The sequence below is a fragment of the Arachis hypogaea genome, chromosome 18, assembly GCF_003086295.3.
Source record: "Arachis hypogaea cultivar Tifrunner chromosome 18, arahy.Tifrunner.gnm2.J5K5, whole genome shotgun sequence".
In the NCBI taxonomy this organism is placed as follows: domain Eukaryota; kingdom Viridiplantae; phylum Streptophyta; class Magnoliopsida; order Fabales; family Fabaceae; genus Arachis; species Arachis hypogaea.
Genome location: NC_092053.1, coordinates 48178515 through 48201816, shown reverse-complemented (window position 1 = coordinate 48201816; position 23302 = coordinate 48178515). Strand labels below are relative to the sequence as shown.

General features: G+C 41.0%; 1 non-coding gene across 1 annotated transcript; it reads left to right on the top strand.

Annotated features, from left to right (window-relative positions):
- The first annotated feature begins 22708 nt into the window (after positions 1-22708).
- LOC112774899 (small nucleolar RNA R71) lies at positions 22709-22815 on the top strand. The gene has a single exon (XR_003189354.1). It is a non-coding gene; the product is annotated as a small nucleolar RNA R71 (small nucleolar RNA).
- Positions 22816-23302: the final 487 nt, after the last annotated feature.

The following is a 23302-nucleotide window of genomic DNA, read 5'->3' as shown; positions in this document are numbered from 1 at the left end:
TCAAAAATCTCCATTCACGAGGTCTTGAGGATTTAGAAACAGATTCGGTTAAGCTGGGATCAATGGAACTGGTATTCCCAAAGTTTTCACCAGTTTCAGGAGATAAATGGAATTATCTCCTGTAGAATCGTCTACAGCAGCAAGATCAGGATCAGGTTGTCCAAAATTATCCTTTTCTTGATTTTGGGCTTCATTTTTGTTGCTCTCCACTTGATTTCCTGCATTACAGTCTTACAAAATATTTTAGACCAAATTAGAGTCACAAAATGTAATATGTATAGACTTCTCAATGATTCTAGTATCTTGATGGTAAACTCTATATGCTTTGCTAGTTGTGGAGTAACCTACAAATATACATTCATATGCTTTTGGATCAAACTTTCCTTTTTTTTTTGTGTTTAAAACAAAGTATTTGCATCTAAATATATGAAAGTAATTCAAACTTGGTGGTTTTCCTTTCCAAAGCTCTTAAAGATTTTTCTTTAGAAACTTCCTTATGATTGTTCTATTTAAAATGTAGCATGCCGTGTTACGACTTCAGCTCATAGGACTTAGGAACATCACTTTCACATAACATGGCTCTAGCCATTTCTTGAATACTTCTATTTCTTCTTTCTATAACACCATTTTGTTGGGCTGTTCTTGGACAAGAAAAGTTATGTGAATTCCAAGTTCATCACAAAAGGATTCATAAAATTGATTTTCAAACTCTTTACCATGATCACTTCTAATAGAAGCAATCTTCAAATCTTTTTCATTTTGAATTCTTTCGCTAAAAGCCTCAAAGGCCAAAAATGCATCAGTTTTGTGTACAATAAATAAAACTCAACCAAATCTTGTATAATCATCCACAACTACTAAACCATAGTGTTTACTACCCAAACTTTGAATTCTTTTTCGACCAAAGAGATCAATATGTAGTAACTCAAGTGGTCTTTTAATATAAATGTATTCCTTTTGTTTAAAAGAACTCTTTGTTTGTTTTCCCATTTGACACGCATCACATGTGATATCTTTGTCAAACTTGATCTTAGGAAGACCTTTTCACTAAATTCCTTTTAACAAGCTTGTTTATTTGAAACATGCTAGCATGACCCAATCTTTTGTGTCATAGCCATTTTTCAAATTCTTTGGAATGAAAACAAGTTACATTTTGATTCTTTAATTCATCGAGAGTGAGGCCATATACATTATCACAACAGTTTGCAACAAATAATACTTCATCATTCTTTTCATTCACAACAAGGCACTCTAATCTTTTGAAAATTGCCAAGTAACCCTGATGAAGAGATTTTTTGTATGGTTTAGAATTTCACAAAAATAATTGTTACGTTGTAAGTATAGTTCTAAACCAACAAACAATCCTCAATCAAAAATTTTTTTGCCACAAGTACAAACCCCAATAAAAATAACCAAAGTATTTAAACCTCGAGTCGTCTCCCTAGGAATTACAATGAAGTGTTTTGTTATTGGCTATGAAGGAATGTTTTGGGGTTTTTGTAATAAGAGACAAGGAATGTAAATAACAAGAGAAATAAGCTAATAACTAAGAAAGCTCTTGGCAAGGAATGAGAATTAGAAGTCCTATCCTCATTATCATCATCAATTGTGACAAGAATTGTCCATTGCTCCCACTTAGTTAACCTCTAACTATAAAGGAAAGTCAAGTGGATACAATCAACTTGAGTCCACAAGTCCTAGTCAAATCATGAGAAAAGACTAGCTTTGGTGGCATTCAAGTCAATGAGCAACTTCCAATTGTCAATCAACAAGAGAAATTGATAACTCAAGAGTCTCCAATTACTCAACCAAAGCCAAAAGGAGAAAAATCTAGCTCATAACTAAAAGAAACATTTCATCAAACACCTAGTGGGCAATAAAAATAAACATCATCAATTGCAAGAATTAAAGGAAGCTATAACTAATCAAAGCAAGAAATCAACAATGGAAACTAAGGCAAATATAAAAAGACATAGAAATCATAAATTGCATTAAAGGAGAATTGAAATCAACAAAAGAGTGCATGAACTAAAATTAACAAAATAAAGGAATTAACAAGAGAAATAAAATACTAAAACAAGTAAAAGTAAAGGAAACTAAATAGAAGGAGAAGAAGAAAGAGATCTAGATCTAAAAAGGAGTTAACTAAGAACGCTAATCTAGAGAGAGGAGAGATCATCCCTCTCTAGAAAACTACATCTAAACTATCTTGAGAACTAAACTATGACTACTTGGTTCATTTCCCTTCAATCCTTAAGTTCAATAGCATCAAAAATGAGTTGGATTGGGCCCAAAATGCTTCAGAAATCGCTGGCCATGAGTTGCCTTAAGTGAGTCATGCTGATCCTGCGACGCGCATGCATGGGTGACGCGTGCGTGTCGCCTAACTGCAAGGTAACTGTTCCGAGGGTTACCTGAAACTGTAGGTCGATCTCGGTTGAGATCTGCAGTGGGGCCGGAGCTGACTTGTTCGACTTGTTGGATTTGATGGTGCTGCTAATCCTTTGTCATCGGAGGGTGGTGGTACCTGCAAGAGACTCCGATGCTTAAGTTAGCATGGGCTTTAAGTAGGTTTTTAATAGAATTAGAGTATGAGTTATAACTGGATGCTTTAGTGTATTTATAGTAGTGTAGAGTGACCTTTCTTGAGATAAGAAAGTTATCTTATCTTATCTAATCTTTGAGTGAAGTCATCTTATCTTTTGGGGGACCGCCCTTATCTTTCTAGGCTTTGTCTGCCTTTAGATTGGGCTGTGTCCCTTTATTTGGGCCTGCTTGGGCTCTCTATAGCGATTTGGCCGAACTCTTTGAGAAGAGGTCGAGAATTCCAGACCTGAGGAGGTCGGTCGAATTGTCTTTAATCAGCCCGGGTCGTACAGCTCGACCCAGGGTATGAACAGTGCCCCTGCTTGAGCGCGGTCTTCCTTTTGGAGTCGTGTCCTTTTTTAGACTTCGATCTCTTTGTTGGGGAAGCCGGGCTTGAGCATCTTAATCTTCTTGTAGAGTTTCCATTTAGTGCCTTGAATGCGGAGCAATTTTTCTCACCCTTTTTAATTGCAACATGCGTTTTACATTTCCTTGGGAACGGGCGGGAGTAAAAACCTATTAACTCTTTTGCAGTTTCCTTTGTTTCCCTCTTTGTCTCTTCATTTGAATTCAAAAGCCTCTTCCTTCAGTTTCTTCTTTCACTTTTCTCTTTGACTCCTTGCTTAGCGCTTCGTTCTTTTGTTCTTTCCTTTCTTTGCGCTTCCTTTTTGCTCAGACAGCAATTGTTTGGTGTGGTTTTGTCGTTTGCTTTGGTTTCTGAGGATTTTTCATCTCCTCTCCACTGCAGGTTGGTTTTTCATCTTCTCTCTCTTTTTTACTTTTTTACGCCATTTTTTGTTGCTTGTGTTTGTTTGGGGATGAGGAAGTTTTAATCTTGTTTGGATTTGGAAAGTTGGAATCTTGTCTGTGTCGTTATGCCTGTAATGTGCGCCTGAAAGGTTTATTTGACTTGTTGCTTATTTCTGCCCCCCTTTTACTTGATTTCTTTATGGATAGATCTTCTTCTATCTATATCTTGGAATAATGGACTGTGAATTTGAGTAAAGGTTGCATCTTTTTTATGATTTCTGCATGCTTGATGTTCGCTGTTTTTGTATGGATTTTTCTTTGTCAGAGAAGGATTGATCTTTTGTGCTTTTAGGGCTTAGATTGCAAGATTTTTCCCGAGTCTTTACTTTGTTACTGCCTCCAAAGGATGCCCCTGGACCTTGGTGTGAGTCCTGGGGTTTTCTTTTACTGCTATTTCTGAGTCTTTTGACATTCGCATGCTATTGTCCGAGTTATCTCTACACTTTGTCCGAGATGTCTTCTATTTTGTCCAAGCTGTTTGATTAGTAACCCATTTTTCCTTTTTCTCACTGTAGGACTTAGTTGACCCATGTCTCTTCCCAAAAATATTGTTGAGATGTCTACCAAGGTCCCAGATGGCATGTCTGACTGGCTGGATTCTCTTGTCTTGATGTGTGTTTCTGTGGTCGATTTCGAGTACTGTGTACGGCTTAGGAGGCATCATAGGATTTGTAGTAATAGAGAGCAGGAGAAAAACTACGAGTTGGTAGTGCCTGACCCTGAGGAGAGAGTTTGTTTTCCTTCTCTGACTCGGGAGGAACGTCCCTTGTTTTTATGCGTATGATTACTTTTTTAGCCAACTGAACATCACCCTTCCTTTTACTTTCTTTGAGACCGACCTGTTGTGGTCCTGCAATGTAGCTCCTTCTCAACTTCACCAGAACTTATGGGGTTTCATAAAGATCTTCCCATTGTTGTGCCAAGAGTTGGATGTCCGACCTTCTCAAACTCTCTTTCTTTACCTTTTCGTTTTGACGAAACCTGGGGCAGCTAAGAAGAAGGCTTCCTGGATTTCTTTCCGAGCTGCCCAGGGAAAGAAAGTTTTTACTATGTTTGATGAGTCTTTTAGGGATTTTAAGAACTTCTATTTCAAGGTCCGAGCTGAGAAGAAGCTCGGCCTTTCTTCTTGGACCAAAATAATGAACCTGCATTCCCCTTATGCTGGCAAAAGAATGTGGTAGTCTCTAAGTATACTTGGGAAATATTGGATGAAGTCGAGCAGGCTTTTGTACATGTGCTGGAGGAGAATTGGGGGGAGCCTCCTCATCTTGATATGAAGATGTTCTTGGGGGATCCCTCCCTTCTTCGAACTGAATTGGGTAGCTGCCGATTTCTTTTTAGCTTTGTCTTTGTTATTTTGTTTGTTTTGTCACTCCATCTCTTTCTACCTTGTAACTTTGGTTTTGCTGCTTTATTTTTTCAGAGATGGTGAAGACTACTGATTCCATGTAGGCTTTTAAGAGGGCGAGGAAGGCGACTATGGCCCAAAACATCTCGGCCAAAGGACCTGGGGAGGGATCTTCAAAGGTTACACTGGGGAGGTCGACCTCGGACACTTCTGGGCCGAAGAACGTCATACCAACTCCTCAGGTTTGCCTGGCTTCTTCTTATCCTCCCCAGCAGACCTCTGGTGCTGCCTCTCCTTCTGCTGCCGGTCTTCTCCCCAAGAAGGAAAGGACTGTCGAGCCTTTCAATCTGGATGCCCCTGACTTTGATGCTGTGGGGTTTGTGGATAACCAGATCGCTCCTTATGGCCGACTTCCTATGGACGACATTTCCATTCTTCGTCATTTGAATTTTATTACCAGTAGTAGCATTCGGATGGCCCATATGGGTGCAGCCTTGTCTAGAACTATCCAGGGTTCCCCAGTTCATGCAACTAAAGAGTTCTTGGAGGATGCAAAGTCAGAGTTTGATAGGATTAAAAGTCTGAAGGATGAGCTGGATGCCAGAGTTATTAAGCTGGAATTGGATTTGGAGAAGGAAAAGTCTCGTGCTACCCGAGCTGAGGCAGCTGCGAATTTGGCCGAGGAGATGGCCAAGAAGTCAAATGAGAGTTATACTCGAACCTATGGCGAGCTGTTGGAGGCCAGGGAGAGGCTGGAGTCTACTCATGCTGACTATGCTGAGCTCCAGGGTCATCTTGTGGGCAGTGTGACTGATGCCTATGAAAACTTGAAGGCTTAGGTTCGAGTTCTTGCTCCCGAGCTCGACTTGACTCTTTTTAGTTTGGACAACATCGTGGAGGATGGAAATTGTCCCTGCCCTGGATGAGGATGAATGAGAGAATCCTCCCCTTGTGCCGCCAGTTAAAGCCTCTGTAGCCGCGACTTCTTCGAATCCTTCTGCCGAGGTCTACCATTCCCAACCCGATCCGGATTGTGGGATACTCAATCGTGAGGATGGGACCGTGGACGCGACTCCTTCGAAGACCATTCCTCCTTCTAAAACTCAGGGTGCTGCTGCTGAGGAGAACTTGGACCCTTGATGACTTTTCTTTTTTATGTATTTTGTATAGCCCAGTCTGTGGGCTTTTAAATTCTGGTTTCTGTAATTATGGTGTTGATCTTGACACTTTTGGTTGCTTTTCTTAGCAACTATTTTTTAGGAAAATACTATTTGAACTTTTGAGGTCGCCTTTCAGGTGGCTTGCTTTTTATTATAACAGCTCGTTTGATATGTTGACTGTATGTTTCTGGGCTTCAAGGAAGCTTTGGAGTGTTGGAGTTTTTGTTATCCGATCTCTTTTGTTGATTGCCTTTTTTCTGCCCAAGTCGAAGTGACCTTTTAAGGTTAACTTTGGTCGACAACTTTTTAGTTTTCTTGTAGAACCTTGTTAGTTTAGTCCGAACAATTCTGATAGCTTTGTCGTAAGGTCGTGGCTTTTTGGGCTGAGCTGTGTCCCCTTTAGCGCATGCCTTTCATTGATCTGACTTCTCGCGTTGATCCGAGCTGTAGCTTTCGTTGGTCGACTTCGCTTGTCGGTCCAATCTGTAGCTTTTGTTGGTTTGGTCCGACTTCTTCTTGTCGAACCTTCTTAAGTTATTTTTAGCAATCCATTTTTAGTAAGACCTGACCAGGGCCCCTTTGTATGGATTACTTTTTTATAACTTTGTCACTTTGATCCGTCTGGTCCGACTTCTTCTAGTCGGTCCTTTCTCAGTTATTTCTAGTAATCCATTTTTACTCAGACCTCATCAGGCCTCTTTCTATGGATTACTTTTTATAACTTTTATTGCTTTGGTTGATTGGTCCGACTTCTTTATGTCGGTCCATTCTAAGTTATTTTTAGTAATTCATTTTTACTCAGACCTCGTCAGGCCTCTTTCTATGGATTACTTTTTATAACTTTTGTCGCTTTCATGTCGATTGGTCCGACTTCTTCGTGCCGGTCCATCCTAAGTTATTTTTAGCAATCCATTTTTTCTCAGACCTCATCAGGCCTCTTTCTATGGATTACTTTTTATAATTTTTATAGCTTTCGCATTATTCTGTTTTTATCGCTTTTTCATCTTGTCGATTTTGTCAAAGTTGGGCGGCGAGTTTGGTTCTCGCTTGGTCAACCTTGTCGAAGTCGGGCGGTGAATTTTGTTTTCACCTTGCCGATCTTTGTAGAATTTTGGACGATGAATTCGATTTCATCGTGGTCAGGCGGTGAATTTAATTTTCACCTTGCCGACCTGTAGCTTTGTAATCGGGCGATGGATTTTTGCGTTCAAATTAATGCGTCTTTGTAGAGAAACTTTGTAGAAAATCTGAAAAGTTTTATTCTAATAGAAAGTAGACATATAGGCAAATAAAATATATACATGTGCGTGTTTACCCCTCTAAGTCAGGCAATTTTATAGATCTTGGCTTGGTGCCTCGTTAAAAAACTTTTTCAGGAAAAAGAGTGCACCTTGACCTACGATCTTTATTACCTCTAACTATAATACCTTCTTAGGTTGCAGGCGTGCCATGACCTTGGTAGCTCTCGCCCCTCGAGTTCGGACACCCTGTAGTAGCCTTTTCCTAGTACCTCTGTGACTCGGTAGGGTTCTGCTAGCTTCCCCTCTCCCGGTCGACTTGTTCCGATATTATTTTGGATTAGGATGAGGTCATTGTTAGCGAAGCTTCGCTGTATTACTCTCCGATTATATCTTGAGGCCATTCGACATTTTAGTGCCTCCTCCCTGATCCGAGCTCTTTCTCGGATTTCTGGAAGTAGGTCGAGTTCTTCCCTTTAAAGTTGGGAGTTGGCCTCTTCATTGTAGTGGATCATTCTAGGCGATCCTTCTTCAACCTCCACTAGGATCATTGCCTCCATTCCATAAGCCAATCGGAAAGGTGATTCTTTTGTGGTAGAGTGTGGAGTTATCTGATATGCCATAGGACTTGTGGGAGCTCTTCAGCCCAGGCTCCCTTCGCGTCCTGTAATCTCCGTTTTAACCCGGCTAGTATGACTTTGTTGGCAGCTTCTGCTTGTTCATTAGCCTGGGGGTGTTCTACAGATGTGAATTGGTGCTTTATTTTTAAGTCAGCTACCAACTTTCTGAAACCTGTGTCTGTGAATTGAGTGCCATTGTCTGTGGTGATCGAGTGAGCAACCCCAAACCTTGTGACAATGTTTCTATATAAGAATTTCCAACTTCTTTGAGCAGTGGCATTAGCTAGGGGCTCTGGCTCAATCCATTTTGTGAAGTAATCGACCCCTACAATGAGGAACTTGACTTGTCTTGATCCTTGGAGAAAAGGTCCTAGGAGATCGAGTCCCCATTTTGTGAACGACCAAGGTGATGTTACGCTAATGAGCTCTTCTGGTGGGGCGATGTGGAAGTTAGCATGTTTCTGACATGTCGGACATGTCTTTACGAACTCTGTTGCTTCTTTTTGTAAAGTCGGCCAAAAGAATCCGGCTCGGAGTACTTTTTTAGAGAGAGCTTGTGCTCCTAGATGATTGCAACATATGCCACTATGTATTTCTTCCAAGACCTCCTTTGTGTTAGAGGTCGGCACATATTTTAATAGGGGTGTCGAGATTCCTCTTTTGTATAAGATGTTGTTTATGATGGTGTAGTATTGTGATTCTCGTTTTAGCCTCTTCGCCTCGTTCTTATCTGCAGGGAGTGTCTCTGATTTGAGGTAATGGATTATGGGGGTCATCCATCCTTGATCCTGACCTGATATAGCTAGGATCTTTTCTTCCTCCGAGATTGATGGGTCTTGCAGCATTTCCTGGATGAGGCTTCTATTATTGCCCCCTAGTTTGGTACTGGCTAATTTTGAGAGTGCATCAGCTCGAGTGTTCTGTTCCCGAGGTATATGGCAGACCTCATATTCCCCGAGTTATTCGAGCTGTTCCGTAGTTTTGTCCAGGTATTTTTTCATGGTGGATCCTTAGCTTGGTAACTTCCAGCTATTTGTGAGGTGACTACTTGGGAATCACTAAAGATGATAAGCTTTTGAACTCCAACTTCCTTAGCCAGTCTCAAACCAGCTAGTAATGCCTCGTATTCGGCCTGGTTGTTTGAAGCAGGGAACTCGAATTTTAGGGAGAGTTCAATTTGGGTTCCCTAGTCGCTTTCGATTATCACACCTGCACCACTCCTGGTTTTGTTTGAAGAGCCGTCTACGTAGAGATTCCATTTTGTAGGAATTTCTGGGGTGTCAGTGTACTCAGCAATGAAATCGGCCAAATATTGAGACTTGATGGCTGTCCGAGCTTCATATTGAAGATCAAACTCAGATAGCTCGACTGCCCACTGTAGAATTCTTTCAGCTAAGTCTGTCTTCTGTAAAATACCTTTTATGGGTTGGTTAGTCCGAACCTTGATGGTGTGAGCTTGAAAATATGGCCGAAGTCGTCGAGAAGTTAGTATGAGAGAGAAGGCGAAATTTTCTATCTCTTGATAGTTCAGTTCGGCCCCTTGTAGAGCTTTGCTGATGAAGTAGATGGGTTGTTGCCCACCTTCGTCTTCTCTGACTAGCGCTGAGGCTACTGCCTGACTTCCCACTGCGAGGTATAATATGAGTGCTTCTCCTTCTCGTGGCCGAGTAAGAATGGGTGGTTGTCCTAGGAATTTTTTGAAATCCTGGAAGGCTTGCTCGCATTCTGTGGTCCATGCAAACCTATTTCCCTTCCTTAGTGTGGCGTAAGAGGGAAGAGATCTTATGGCCGATCCGGCTAGAAATCTGGACAAGGATGCCAGTCTTCCGTTGAGTTGTCGTACTTTTTTGACATAGGATGGACTTTTCATGTTGAGTATAGCTCGGCATTTGTTCGGGTTCGTCTCGATTCCTCGTTGTATTAGCATGAAACCCAGAAATTTTCCGGCTTCTACCGCAAAGGTACACTTTGCGGGATTAAGTCGCATGCCAAGCTTTCTGATGGTGTCAAACACTTTGGCGAGGTCGGACAGTAATGATTCCTCATTTTGTATTTTTATCAATATGTCGTCCACATATACCTCCATGAGTTTCCCGATATGGTCTGCGAAGACTTTATTCATTACTCTTTGGTAGGTAGCTCTTGCGTTTTTGAGTCCGAATGGCATGACGACATAACAGTAGTTTATTTTTGGGGTTAGGAATGAGGTCTTTTCTTGATCAGGTGGGTACATCAGGATTTGATTATATCCTGAGTAGGCATCCATGAAAGAAAGGTACTTGTATCCGGAAGAGGCATCTATTAGAGTGTCTATGCTTGGGAGTGGATAAGGATCTTTTGGACATGCTTTATTGAGGTCGGTGTAATCGGTGCACATTCGCCATTTTCCATTTGACTTTTTCACCAATACAACGTTGGCCAGCCATAGTGGGTACTTGACTTCTCTTATGAATCCTGCCTCCAGTAGAGCTTGTATCTGTTCTTCCACAGCTTGGGATCTTTCTAGTCCGAGCTTCCAACGCTTCTGTTGTACTGGCCGAGATTCTGGGTATACTGCTAGTTTATGGCACATTAGTTTGGGATCTATGCCCGGCATGTCCGCGGCCTTCCATGCAAAGAGGTCGACATTATCTCTTAGGAACTGTATCAGAGACTCCTTTATGTCTCCTTTCAAAGTTGCCCCAATACTTGTTGTCTTATCTGGGACATTCCCGATTTGTACTTCCTCGATCTCGCCTTCCGGTTGTGGTCAAATTTTTTCCCAACCTCGAACTCCCCCGAGTTCGATTGTGTTGATTTCTTCTACTTTGCCTCTAAGGTTCAGACTTTCGTTGTAACAGCGTCGCGCAGTTTTCTGGTCTCCTTTTATCGTGGCTATCCCTTCTGGGGTTGGAACTTTATGCATAGATGTGGAGTTGACACTACGGCGGCAAGCCGATTTAGCGTTGTTCGACCTATTAGGGCATTGTAGGCTGAGCTCACGTTGACTACGATGTAGTCTATGTTAAGTGTCCTTGACCGAGTTCCCTTTCCAAAGGTCGTGTGTAGTGAAATATATCCAAGAGGTTGGATTGGAGTATCTCCTAGTCCGAACAAGTTGTTCAGATATGCTCTGAGCTCTTTTTCCTGTAAGCCGAGTTTCTCGAAGGCGGATTTAAACAAAATATCCGCTGAGCTTCCTTGGTCCACCAATGAACGGTGGAGATTAGCATTAGCCAATATGATAGTAATGACCATGGGATCATCATGTCCCGGGATGACGCCTGCCGCATCTTCTTGCGTAAAAGTTATGGTAGGGAGGTCGGGTGATTCTTCCTCTCCTCTAACATGATACACTTCTTTAAGGTGCCTTTTGCGAGATGATTTGGAGATCCCTCCTCCTGCGATTTGATAAATCCCAATTTTGTGGTTTATCTTGTGCTTAATTTGGGTGGATTTTATCACCTTTTCTCACATTTATTCAATAAAATAGCATGGTTTTGCAATTCTCCCTTGATTTGTGCTTAAATGTGAAAACATGCTTTTTAGGCCCTTAAATTGGTGATTTTAATTCACTTTAATTCCATTCGATGCCTTGATGTGTTTGTTGAGTGATTTTAGGTTCATAAGGCAAGTATTGGATGGAAGAAGTGAGGAGAAAAGCATGCAAACTGGGAGAACTCATGAAGAGATGAAGGAACCGTAAAGCAGTCAAGCCTGACCTCTTCGCACTCAATCGACCATAACTTGAGCTACAGAGATCCAAATGAGACATTTCCAGTTGCGTTGGAAAGTTAACATCCAGGGATTCGAAACGATATAAAATTTACCATAGTTACCTAACGTATAGGGGCGCGCACATGCACTGTACGCGTGCGCGCCGATGGAGCACGTGATTCACTAAAGTAAAATCGTGGCCTGCGATTTGCAACTCACTTTGGGCCCAATCCAACTCATTTCTGATACTATTTCATGCTGAATTCAAGCTTGGGCAAAGGGGGAGCAATTGTTTGGTAGCTTAGCATCATGTAGGTTAGTTTCTAGAGAGAGAAGCTCCCTCTTCTCTCTAGAATTAGGGTTCTTAGGATATTTCCATCTTAGATCTAGGTCAATTTTCACGTTCTCATCTTGTTTCCTTCATAATTTCTTGTTTCTACTACTCTATTCTTCTTAGTTCTCTTGTCAATTTTACTTTTATGTCTCTTTTATGTTTATGAATGCTCATGTTGGATTTTGTTTACATTGAATGAAATTTAATGTTTGATGTTCTTTTGATTGTTGATTTGAGTTGTGGATTTACTTTTCTTGTAATTGATAGTTGGTAGATTTATTATTCTTGCATTTTTACCATGATTTCCTTTATTACCCACCAAGTGTTTGACAAAATGCTTGGTTGGGCTTTAGAGTAGAATTTGAGCATTCTTGGCTTGGGAAGAGTAATTGTACAATCTTGAGTCATGAAACCCAATCTATGTTGGTGATCTAGAGTTGTTAGTTAGTATCATTTTCAATGACTCTAATCTCTTGCTAATTCAATTAGTGAGTTGATTAGGATTTTTGACTTGAGATTAACTAGTCTTGTTTGACTTTCTCTCATGGAAGATAACTTAAACCTTCTTCCAAGGTTGGAGATGACAAAATAAGATAAATTCTTGTTAATTATTGTTATGATTAATGACTAGGATAGAAAGCCTATATTCTCAACCCTTGCCATGAATGTCTCTCTTTATTAATTGCTTTCTTTAATTGCTCTCTTTACTTTTCTTGTCATTTATTTTATTGCCCCTTCTATCAATCAAAACCCCTTGCACCTTCATAGCCAATAATCATTCATTTCATTGAATTCCTTCTGAGATGACCCGGAGTCTAAATACTTCGGTTAATTTTCATCGGGGTTTGTACTTGCGATAACCAATATTTTTATATGAGAATTGTTTGTTGTTTTGGAGCTATGCTTACAACGAAGTTCTTGTTTCTATAAGAGAAATTCTAGACCGACACGACAAAACTCATTATCAAAATGGCACCGTTGCCAGGGAGTTATAATGGTGTTATGTTATTGGCTATTGTATATATGTTAATATGCTTCTTTGCTAGTTTTTGCTTGTTTTAGGAGTTAGTTTTTATTGGTTCTTACTAGTATTTGTTTTTATTTTCTCTTGTTACTATGAATTCTCATCCTCACTTTGGCTATGAGTTTGGCTCAAATTATGTTGTAGGGAATGGGAACTATAATGACAATATGCATCAAGGATGGAACAATCAAAGGTAGGAGGAGCCTCAAGGGATTGATCAACCTTCTTGGCAACAACAACCTCCGGATTCTTATGGGTATAACTCTAATCCTAATGCATATTAATCTAATGGATGTGGTGACCCTTATTGTGATTGTCAACAACCACCACCATATGCCTATGAACCACCTCCTCAACATAATTTTGAACCATCATACTCACAAGCCCCTTACCCCCAATCACTTCTATATGACCCTAATCCTTACCCACCATACCAACCACCTTATGAACCATATGAACCATATGTAGAACCACCCCAATTCCACCACCAATACTCTCAAGAACCACTACCTCACTATTCTTACCAAGATGAATCACCTCCCATGTATGATAACTTTCAACCACAAAATGAATTCCCCTTTCCACCACAACTCTCTATGGAAGAATACCCATATCCATCAATCCAAGAGCAATATGATCCTACTTATACTAGCCAAGTGGAACAAGAGCCAATGGATCATCTCAAGGAAGCAATGGATCGACTTCAAGCAATAATCTTTCAAAAGGAGCAAGAGGAAGCCCAAAAGAGACACGAAACTATCGAGGCTAACCTTGCCAAAATTAAAGCCAACTTGGATGCATGGGATTCATACCGTAGACAAAGCATCTCCACGGATGAATGTGGAGAACCAACCAAAGAGCGGAGCATGGAGTGTGTCGTGCAACAAGTGGAAAGGATGGAGAGTGTTAATGAAGAAGAAGTGGTTGAAGAGCTAGGTGAAGTTGAGCAAGAGGTGGATTCCAAGCTTGAGAAAACTTCCACACCAAGTGATGTTGTTGATGATCTTGTGGAAGTTGTTGAACTTTCTTCTATTGAACTTGAAGATGATGTTGAGGAGGATAATGCGCAACCTCCTAAGCATATAACGAATGATGAAGAATTGGAAGAAGGTGAGCAAATAACAACTCGTCCTCTTGAAGATGATCCCACACCAACACATGATCCTTTGGTATTTGAGGAATCTTCTCCTATTGAAATTGAGGTAGATGTTGAGATAAGTTCTACATTACCTCCATGTTGTAACATGAAGAGTGGGGAAGAGCTAGAAGAAGTTAGTAAAGAAATGGTTGATGCACGGAAACTTGTCTCTCAACAAATTTCCCTCGGCAAGTATACCGAATTGTCGTCAAGTAAAAACTCACAATAGAGTGAGGTCAAATCCCACAGGGATTGATTGGTCAAGCAACTTTAATTAGAGGAATGTTCTAGTTGAGCTAAGCAGAATTTAGTTGATAGTTGCAGAAAAGTAAATGGCGGAAAAGTAAATAACAGAAGATGTAATTGCAAGAAGTAAATAACGAAATGTAAATGACCAAAAGTAAATTGCAAAATCTTAAATGGGGATTTGGGGAATTTAGCATGAAAGTAATTTGCAGAAATTAAAGAGAATGGGTAAGATCAGAAATGGGGGATTCATTGGGCTTAGGAGATGTTGCATTCTCCGGATCAAGTTCATTTTCATCTCTTCCTCAATCAATGCATTCATTGATCTCCTTGGTAATCTTAAGTGATTGAACTCCAATTCCTTGGTAATTCAATCTCTCAAATCTTGATCAATAGCCAATTCCTTGGTCCAATTGCTCATGAGAAGAGATGAATTATGGTCACTGATTATACCACATGTATTTCCAAATCAAAGTGTTGGTAGGATTATATGTCACTATATCCATCCAGACCCCAATTTGGTCCAACATCAGAAAGCATTTCTAGCATGATCTCTTCATTCCTCTTCCAAAGTTCTGAAGAGATCCAAGTATGAGTAGCTTCTTTTCCAAGATAACTACCCAATTGGATGAAGATTGAAAGCTTTCTAGTAAAATCAAGAGAAAAGAAAGAAGAAGAATAATGAAAACTTATTATTGATCCATCAAATTACAACAGAGCTCCCTAACCCAATAAAAGGGGTTTAGTTGTTCATGGCTCTGGGAATGGAAAAAAAAGATGGAGAATGCATTCTGAAAAATCAAACTAGAAGTTGCAGAGAAAGTAAATTTATACAGAGGGTAGTCCTCTCAATCCCCCAAAAGCTCTTTTCTAGTTTAAAACTACTCCTATTTATACTACTCTTCTGATCTTCTAGTTGGCTCTTCAAGTCTTGGATATGGGCCTTTGCATCTTGAGTTGAAGCAGCTATCATCTTTAGTGGGCTCAGCTTCACTTGCAGAGAAAGTGTGCAGTAGGCATGGACTTTAGCTTAGGGCGTTAGTGGCGTTAACGTTAAGTGAAAATGTGGGGTCGAGAACGTTAATGACAATCACCTTTTTCACTAACGTTCCTAACCCAAAATGGTCCACGTTAACTTCAACGTTAGTGGCACTAATGTGACCACTAACGTTGCCTCTTGGCCTTTCGCAAACATTACTGGGGTTTACCTTTCCCAATAACGTTGAGAGTACCCTTTTCTCCCTACGTTAGAGTTCACGTTATTATAGTTAACGTGACCTTTAATGTAGGCTTGCCAATTCTTCGGGAGCGTTAGTGACACTTACCTTTTTCACTAATGCTCCAAACCGCCCATTTCCCACATTAGTGCCTCACGTTAATTACATTAACGTGGCCACTAACGTACTGTTGATTGCCATCTCCAACGTTAGTGACAAAGGTGAGTGTCACTAACGTTGGCTCATCATCCCTTTCCTCCACGTTGATGTAATTAACGTGGTGACTAACGTGGCTCATAGTGGCTTAGTCCAACATTAGTGACAAAGGTGAGTGTCACTAACGTTTGGCGATTCCATGCACCTTCCACGTTAGAGTTCACGTTAACTAAGTTAACGTGGCTCTTAACGTAGCCAATATGGGGTTAGTCCAACGTTAGTGACAAAGGTGAGTGTCACTAATGTTGGCATTATCTTCCTCTTCCACGTTAGAGTTCACGTTAACTGAGTTAACGTGACTCTTAACGTGGCCAATTGCCCTTTTGGAGCGTTAATAGCACTCACTTTTACCACTAACGCTTGGAGCTTCCTTTTTCTCCACGTTAACTACCACGATAATGTAGTTAACGTGGTAATTAACGTGGGCTATGATGGCTTCGAAGACGTTATTGGCGATCGCTTTTCTCATTAACATTGCAAGCTAGCTCCCATTCCACGTTTGTGGTCACGTTAGTTAGACTAACGTGGCTACTAACGTGGCTTTTCCTTGCATCCTTTGTCCTGAAATCAAGCAAATAAAGTGCATCAAAGCTCTAATCCAAGTTATGAGTCATGCATCATCCAATTTGTCATTAAATTCATGCATAATTCTCATGAAATCATATAAAGTTCACAATATTTGCTTGAATCAAGATGTAAGTGAAAGTCTACCCGAAACTTGCTTATTTTCTAAGAAAATACATGAAACTACCCTAAAACAGTAAAGAAAAGGTCAGTGAAACTGGCCAAAATGCCCTGATATCACAACACCAAACTTAAAGCTTACTTGTCCCTAAGCAAGTACTGAAACATGAGAATGATGAATGAAATGACAAGAGGAATGAATCATTATTGTGGAAGTCATGTCCTTGGTTTTATGGGGTTTTATGCATAGTAACTTAGGTTCATTCTTTTACTGGCTTTCAGACCTTTATCATGCCCTAGAATACTCACTTGATTGCACCCTTTGAGACTTTTATTTATTGATCCCTTTGTCTTTTCAAGGTTTATTGCATCCTTAGGCTAAGTGTTCTTTGAGGGGGCGACTCTTTAAAATAAGCTTTCAGCCAACACTTCCGAACTAGTTGGTTCAAGGTGCTAGGTGTTAAAACACCCCTAAGGACTTACTCCCTCAAGTCTCTCTCCCCCATACATGCACACCACAGGCACATGGTTTGTTATTTTCTTTCCTTGAGGCCTTGGTGTCCAGCACCTCTTTGGGTTACTAAATGTTCTGTAGCAAGGTTGCTCTTGATAGTGGATTTTCAATTGATAATCCCGGGTTAGTTAACCCAAGTTACCAAGTGATGAAGCACTCCTAAGAACTTATTCATCCAAGCAGATCCTTGGTACAAGAGCACCATAGACACATCCCTCAAGATTCAAGCCCTTGGTGCCTAGCCTTATTTCTTATTACTTTTCTTTCTTTTTCAACTCTTATTGTTCTTTTCCTTTTTCTTATTAGGATCTTGTTATTTAGCTAGTCTCATGGGGTGTGTTTCAAATATATGATTCAGGACAGACAGTTGCCTTCCTACCTTGTTAGTGAACCAACTTAGCTAAGTGATTACTACACCACAAGTTTAAGAACTTACTCCACAATATGAACCTCACTTTGGTCTTTCATAGCATACATTCTCTTTTTATTTGATTCAAAAGGACAAGCATACAAGTAAGCAAGGTGAAGATGCAGCAGGTGACTTGGACCAGCACACACGTGACAAATGCAAGGAAAACAGGCATTAAGTTCTAATGATGTAAACTAAAGCGTAACTATTAATCAAGGACACATTCAGACTTCCAATTTTTTTGCATTCCAAGTATATAGAGTCAAGTAATAATACAACCTTCGGGTGGTGGCTTCTAGCTACCCTTTTGTCATCATCCATAGTTTTTGCATCCTTCTTCACCTCCTTGGATGATAGTGCACCATTTCTCCAGAAGATTCCTGCAAAGTTGTTGGAAGTTGCTTGTTCCCAAAGCACTTGAGAAATAGTTAGCATGCATGTATGCATTGTGAATTTCTGAACTAATTTTGGTGTGTGCACACCAAACTTAGTTCCTTGGCTAGTATCACAGATTGAATACATGCGGAGAACCTCATGTGTTGTTATTAACTAAATAACTAAGAACTGGAAACTAAACTACTGTTAAGTGGTTTCCCTGATTGGTTGGAGCTAGCAATTTGCCATTGAAGGAGTGTAGTGTGATTCTAAACTACTTGTGATTTTTATTGAAATGACAATGAAAAGAAACTACCTTAGGTTGGGTTGCCTCCCAACGAAACGCTCTTTTAGCGTTGCTAGCTCGACGATTCCTCCATTAATTGAGATGATACTTCATTTTGGGGTTTTCCCCCATGTTTCCCATGTAGTGCTTGAGCCTTTGTCCGTTCACAGTGAAAGTCCTCTTCGAACTTTCCTCTATGATTTCTATGTGTCCATATGGTGAGACTTTTGTGACAAGAAAGGGTCCTGACCACCTTGACTTGAGTTTCCCCGGAAAAAGTCTCAATTTAGAGTTGTAGAGGAGCACTTGTTGTCCTTTTTCGAAGCTCCTGGGTGTCAGATTGAGGTCATGTCTTCTCTTTGCCTTTTCTTTATAGATTTTGGTATTTTCATAGGCTTGAGATCTGAACTCCTCTATTTCTTGCAGCTGCAAGACTCTTTTTTCACCAGCAGCATTGCTATCAAAATTTAGTAGCTTGAGAGCCCAGAGGACTTTATGTTCCAGCTCCAGTGGTAAATGACATGCTTTTTCATATACCAGTTGGTATGGGGACATTCCAAGAGGTGTTTTGAATGCCGTTCTGTATGCCCAAAGAGCATCATCTAGCTTCTTTGCCTAGTCTTTTCTTGATGCTCCTACAGTCTTCTCCAGAATCCTTTTTAGCTCTCTGTTAGATATCTCGGTTTGCCCACTTGTTTGGGGGTGGTAAGGTGTGGTGACCTTATGTTTCACCCCATATCGTAGGAGAAGAGCTTCTAGTGGTCTATTACAGAAATGGCTTCCTCCATCACTGATGAGTGCTCGTGGGACTCGGAACCGGCTAAAGATATTCTTTCTGAGGAAGTTTATGACCACCTTGTTATCATTTGTTGGGGTTGCAACAGCCTCTACCCAATTGGAAACGTAATCCACTGCTACCAAGATATACTTGTTTGAATATGAGGTTGGAAATGGTCCCATAAAATTGATTCCCCATTACGTCAAACAGTTCCAGCTCTAAAATGAAATTATGTGGCATCTCATTTCTTTTGGGTACGTTTCCAGCTCTTTGGCATTCATTGCAGTTCTTTGCTACTTCCTTGGCATCCTTGAAAAGGGTGAGCCAAAAGAATCCACTCTGTAACACCTTGGCTACAGTTCTTTCCCCTCCAAAGTGGCCTCCATAGCATGAGCCATGACAGTTCCATAGGACCTCTCTTCCTTCTTCTTCTGAAACACATCTTCTCAGGATTCCATCTGAACACTTCTTGAAGAGATATGGCTCATCCCAGACAAAATATTTTGTGTCATTGATGAGCTTTCTCTTTTGATATTTGTTGATCTCCGGAGGTAAAGCCCCAGTTGCCTTGAAATTAGCAATGTTTGCGAACCAGGGTGCTTTGTGAACCGTCATTAACTGCTCATCTGGGAAACATTCATTCACACTTGTATCATGTGTTCCATCTTTGTCATGAGGGATCCTGGACAGGTGATCGGCTACCTTGTTCTCCACTCCCTTCTTGTCTCTAATCTCAATATTGAATTCCTGCAACAATAAGATACACCTTATCAGTCTTGGATTTGATTCCTGCTTGACAAACAAGTATTTAAGTGCTGTGTGGTCTGTGAAAACAATCACTTTGGCACCAATGAGGTATGATCTAAACTTGTCAAATGCAAAAACTATTGCCAGCAACTCCTTTTCAGTGGTAGTGTAATTTCTTTGAGTGTCATGGAGGACTTTGCTGGCATAAGATATCACATGGACTAAGTTATCTTTCCTCTGCCCTAACACTGCCCCTACTGCAAAATCAGATGCATCACACATCAGTTCAAATGGTAAGTTCCAATCAGGTGGGGAAATGATAGGGGTAAAGGACAGCCTCTTTTTCAAGTTTTCGAATGCTAGCATGCATTTTTCATCAAAGACAAATGGTGTATCAGATACAAGGAGATTGCTTAAGGGTTTGGCTATCTTTGAAAAATCTTTAATAAACCTTCTGTAAAAGCCGGCATGCCCTAAAAAGCTCCTAATTGCCTTGACATCACTTGGTGGGGGTAATTTTTCAATGAGTTCCACCTTAGCTCTGTCTACCTCAATGCCTCGGTTAGAAACCTTATGGCCAAGAACTATTCCCCCTGTCACCATAAAGTGACATTTCTCCCAGTTCAAGACCAAGTTGGTCTCTTGATATCTTTTTAATACCAGGGCCAAGTGATTTAGGCAATTAGGGAAGGAATCTCCGAATACCGAAAAGTCATCCATAAAGACTTCAATGAATTTTTCTATCATATCTGAGAAAATGGAGAGCATGCAGCGTTGGAAAGTTGCAGGTTCATTACATAGCCCAAATGGCATGCGCCTGTAGGCAAACACTCCATATGGGCAAGTGAATGAGGTTTTCTCTTGGTCTCTAGGATCAACCACTATTTGGTTATATCCTGAGTAACCATCGAGAAAATAGTAACATGCATGTCCTGCAAGTCTTTTCAGCATCTGATCCATGAAAGGAAGGGGGAAGTGATCTTTTCTTGTAGCTTCATTGAGTTTTCTGTAGTCTATGCACATCTGCCATCCTGTGACGGTCCTTGTAGGGATTAGTTCGTTCTTCTCATTGGGGACTACAGTGATTCCTCCCTTTTTTGGGACAACTTGCACGGGGCTGACCCATGGGCTGTCGGAGATCGGGTAAATTATCCCTCCTTGCCATAACTTCATAACTTCTTTATGTACCACTTCCTTCATGACTGGATTCAGCCTCCTTTGGGGTTGAATGGATGGTTTGGCATCATCTTCCAATAGTATCTTATTCATGCATATGGCCGAACTGATTCCTTTCAGGTCAGCGAGGGTCTATCCAATGGCATCCTTATGCTTTCGCAATACTTGGAGTAATTCATCATCTTGATCTCGGCTAAGGGATGAGTTTATAATTACTGGGTAACTTTCACTCTCTCCTAAGTATGCATATTTGAGAGTGGGTGGCAGTGCTTTGAGTTCAAGTTTGGGATGCTTCTATCTTTTCATTCTCTTCCCTTGGTGCACCCTGTATATGAATCTCTGCTGTTGCAGCCTCTTCGCTAGATGTTGATTCCTCCTCTATTAACCCTTCAAGTTCTTCCTCTTCAAAAATCTCCTGTATTACATCTTCCAGTGAATCCAACCTCATACATTCTCCCAATGGTTTTGATGGGTAACTCATGGCCTTGAATACATTGAATGTCATCTTTTCATTGTGTAATCTCAGGGTGAGTTCACCTTTTTGAACGTCGATGACAGCTCCAGCAGTGGCCAAGAACGGTCTCCCCAGGATGATGGAGGCCTTGGCTTCCTCCTGCATATCCAGCACTACAAAGTCTGCTGGGAAGATGAAATCTTCTACCTTTACCAACAAATCTTCTACTATGCCATGAGGAAACTTGAACGATCGGTCTGCCAGTTGTAGGGCCATTTTTGTTGGCTTAGCCTCCTCAATCCTCATTTTTTTCATCATAGCTACTAACATCAGATTTATGCTGGCTCCTAAGTCACACAGAGCCTTTTCCACTGTGATTTCCCCTATAATACAAGGGATTTGGAAACTCCCAGGATCCTTCAATTTCTGGGGTAGTTTGTGCTGAATGATGGCACTACATTCTTCGGTGAGTATCACAGTCTCATTGCTCTTCCAGCTTCTCTTCTTAGTCATTAATTCCTTTAAAAACTTGGCATAGAGCGGCATTTGCTCTATTGCTTCAGCAAAGGGTATGTTGATTTGTAGTTTCTTGAAGATTTCCAAAAATCTTAAGAACTGGTTGTCGTCCCCCCCCCCCCTCTTTTTTTATTCCTGAGGGTATGGAGCCTTTGGGACGTCTAGCTTCAGCATTTCTCCTTTTTACTGTGAACTGAGAATGGGAATTTGGACTTCATCTCGCTCCTCTTTCCTTTCATCTGAGTTCTTCTCTTGTGAATTCTTAGGAATTTCCTTCAATTCTTTTCTACTTCTGAGGGTGATGGCCTGACATTCCTCTCTTGGGTTTGGGTTGGTGTTGCTGCACAGGTTATGGCTGGGAATTTGCTTGAATAGGTAGCCAATTTGTGTCTCAAGTTTCTTGATGCAGCATCTTGATTCAGCATATTGGACCGCACTTCCTCTCAGAACACTTTACTGTCCTGGACCTCCTTACATATGCCTTCAAGTAGAGTCTCAATCCTTGATAGTCTTTCTTCCGATGATGGTGAGTTGAGATTGGAGGGATGAGAAGGGCCATTTTGGCTTTGGTATGGATGTTGAGGTGTGTTGTTAGGTGGGTGTTGATATGATCTCTGTGTGGAATGTTGGTGAGCTGCATTGTTGTTGGGGTTGTGGCGTCTCTGATCTTAGCCTTGGTCTTGTTGATTTCCCCACCCAAATTTTGGGTGGTTCCTCTAACCAGGATTATAAGTCTTGGAGTATGTGTCATGGTTCTGCCTAGGTGGATTTCCAATGTAATTGGCTTGTTCCTGATCACCCTCTGCTTCTTCATTCACTCTTTCTTGAGCTGCTGTTGAGGTGGTGATTACTGCTACTTGACTCCTCTCCATCTTCTTGGTAAGGTCAGCCAGCTGCTTGGTGATCATCTTGTTTTGAGCTAGCAGTGCATCCACATTGTTTAGCTCCGTTACTCCTCTAGTGTTGCCCCTTTCAGAAGCATAGAAGTAGTCATTCTCAGCTACAGTCTCAATAACATCTATGGCTTCTTCAATAGTCTTCTTCTTGTTCAGAGATCCCCGGATGAGTGGTCTACTGCCTTCTTTGATTCATAAGAAAGACCTTCATAGAAAATGTGTAACTGCACCCATTCATTGAACATATCTGGTGGGCACCTTATTGTCAGATCCTTAAACCTCTCCCATGCTTCATATAGAGTCTCACCATCTTGTTGCCTGAAAGTTTGAACCTCAGCTCTCAACCTGTTGATTCTTTGGGGAGGATAGAATCTCGCCAAGAATTTGTTCACCACATCTTCCCAGGTTGTTAAGCTCTCCTTCGGGAAGGATTCCAGCCATTTAGATGCCTTGTCCTTGAGTGAGAAGGGGAATAGAAGCAGTCTATAGGTGTCAGGATAAACACCATTAGACTTCACAGTATCACATATCATCAGGAAGGTGGCTAGATGTTGATTGAGATCTTCTTGAACACTTCTTCCGAATGAACAGTTGTTCTGAACAAGGGTGATGAGCTGTGGCTTTAGTTCAAAGTTGTTGGCATGTATGGTTGGCTTTTGGATGCTACTTCCACAGTTTCCTGGGTTTGGATTGATGTAAGATCCCATAACTCTTCTCTTTTGCCCAGCATGATGCACTGGGCCTTCTCTGCCATGGTTGTGAGCCTCTTCTTCATGATAGTTCTCCATATTCTCATCCATGTCTGGTTCAAAATACTCCTCTTCTTCCTCTGTA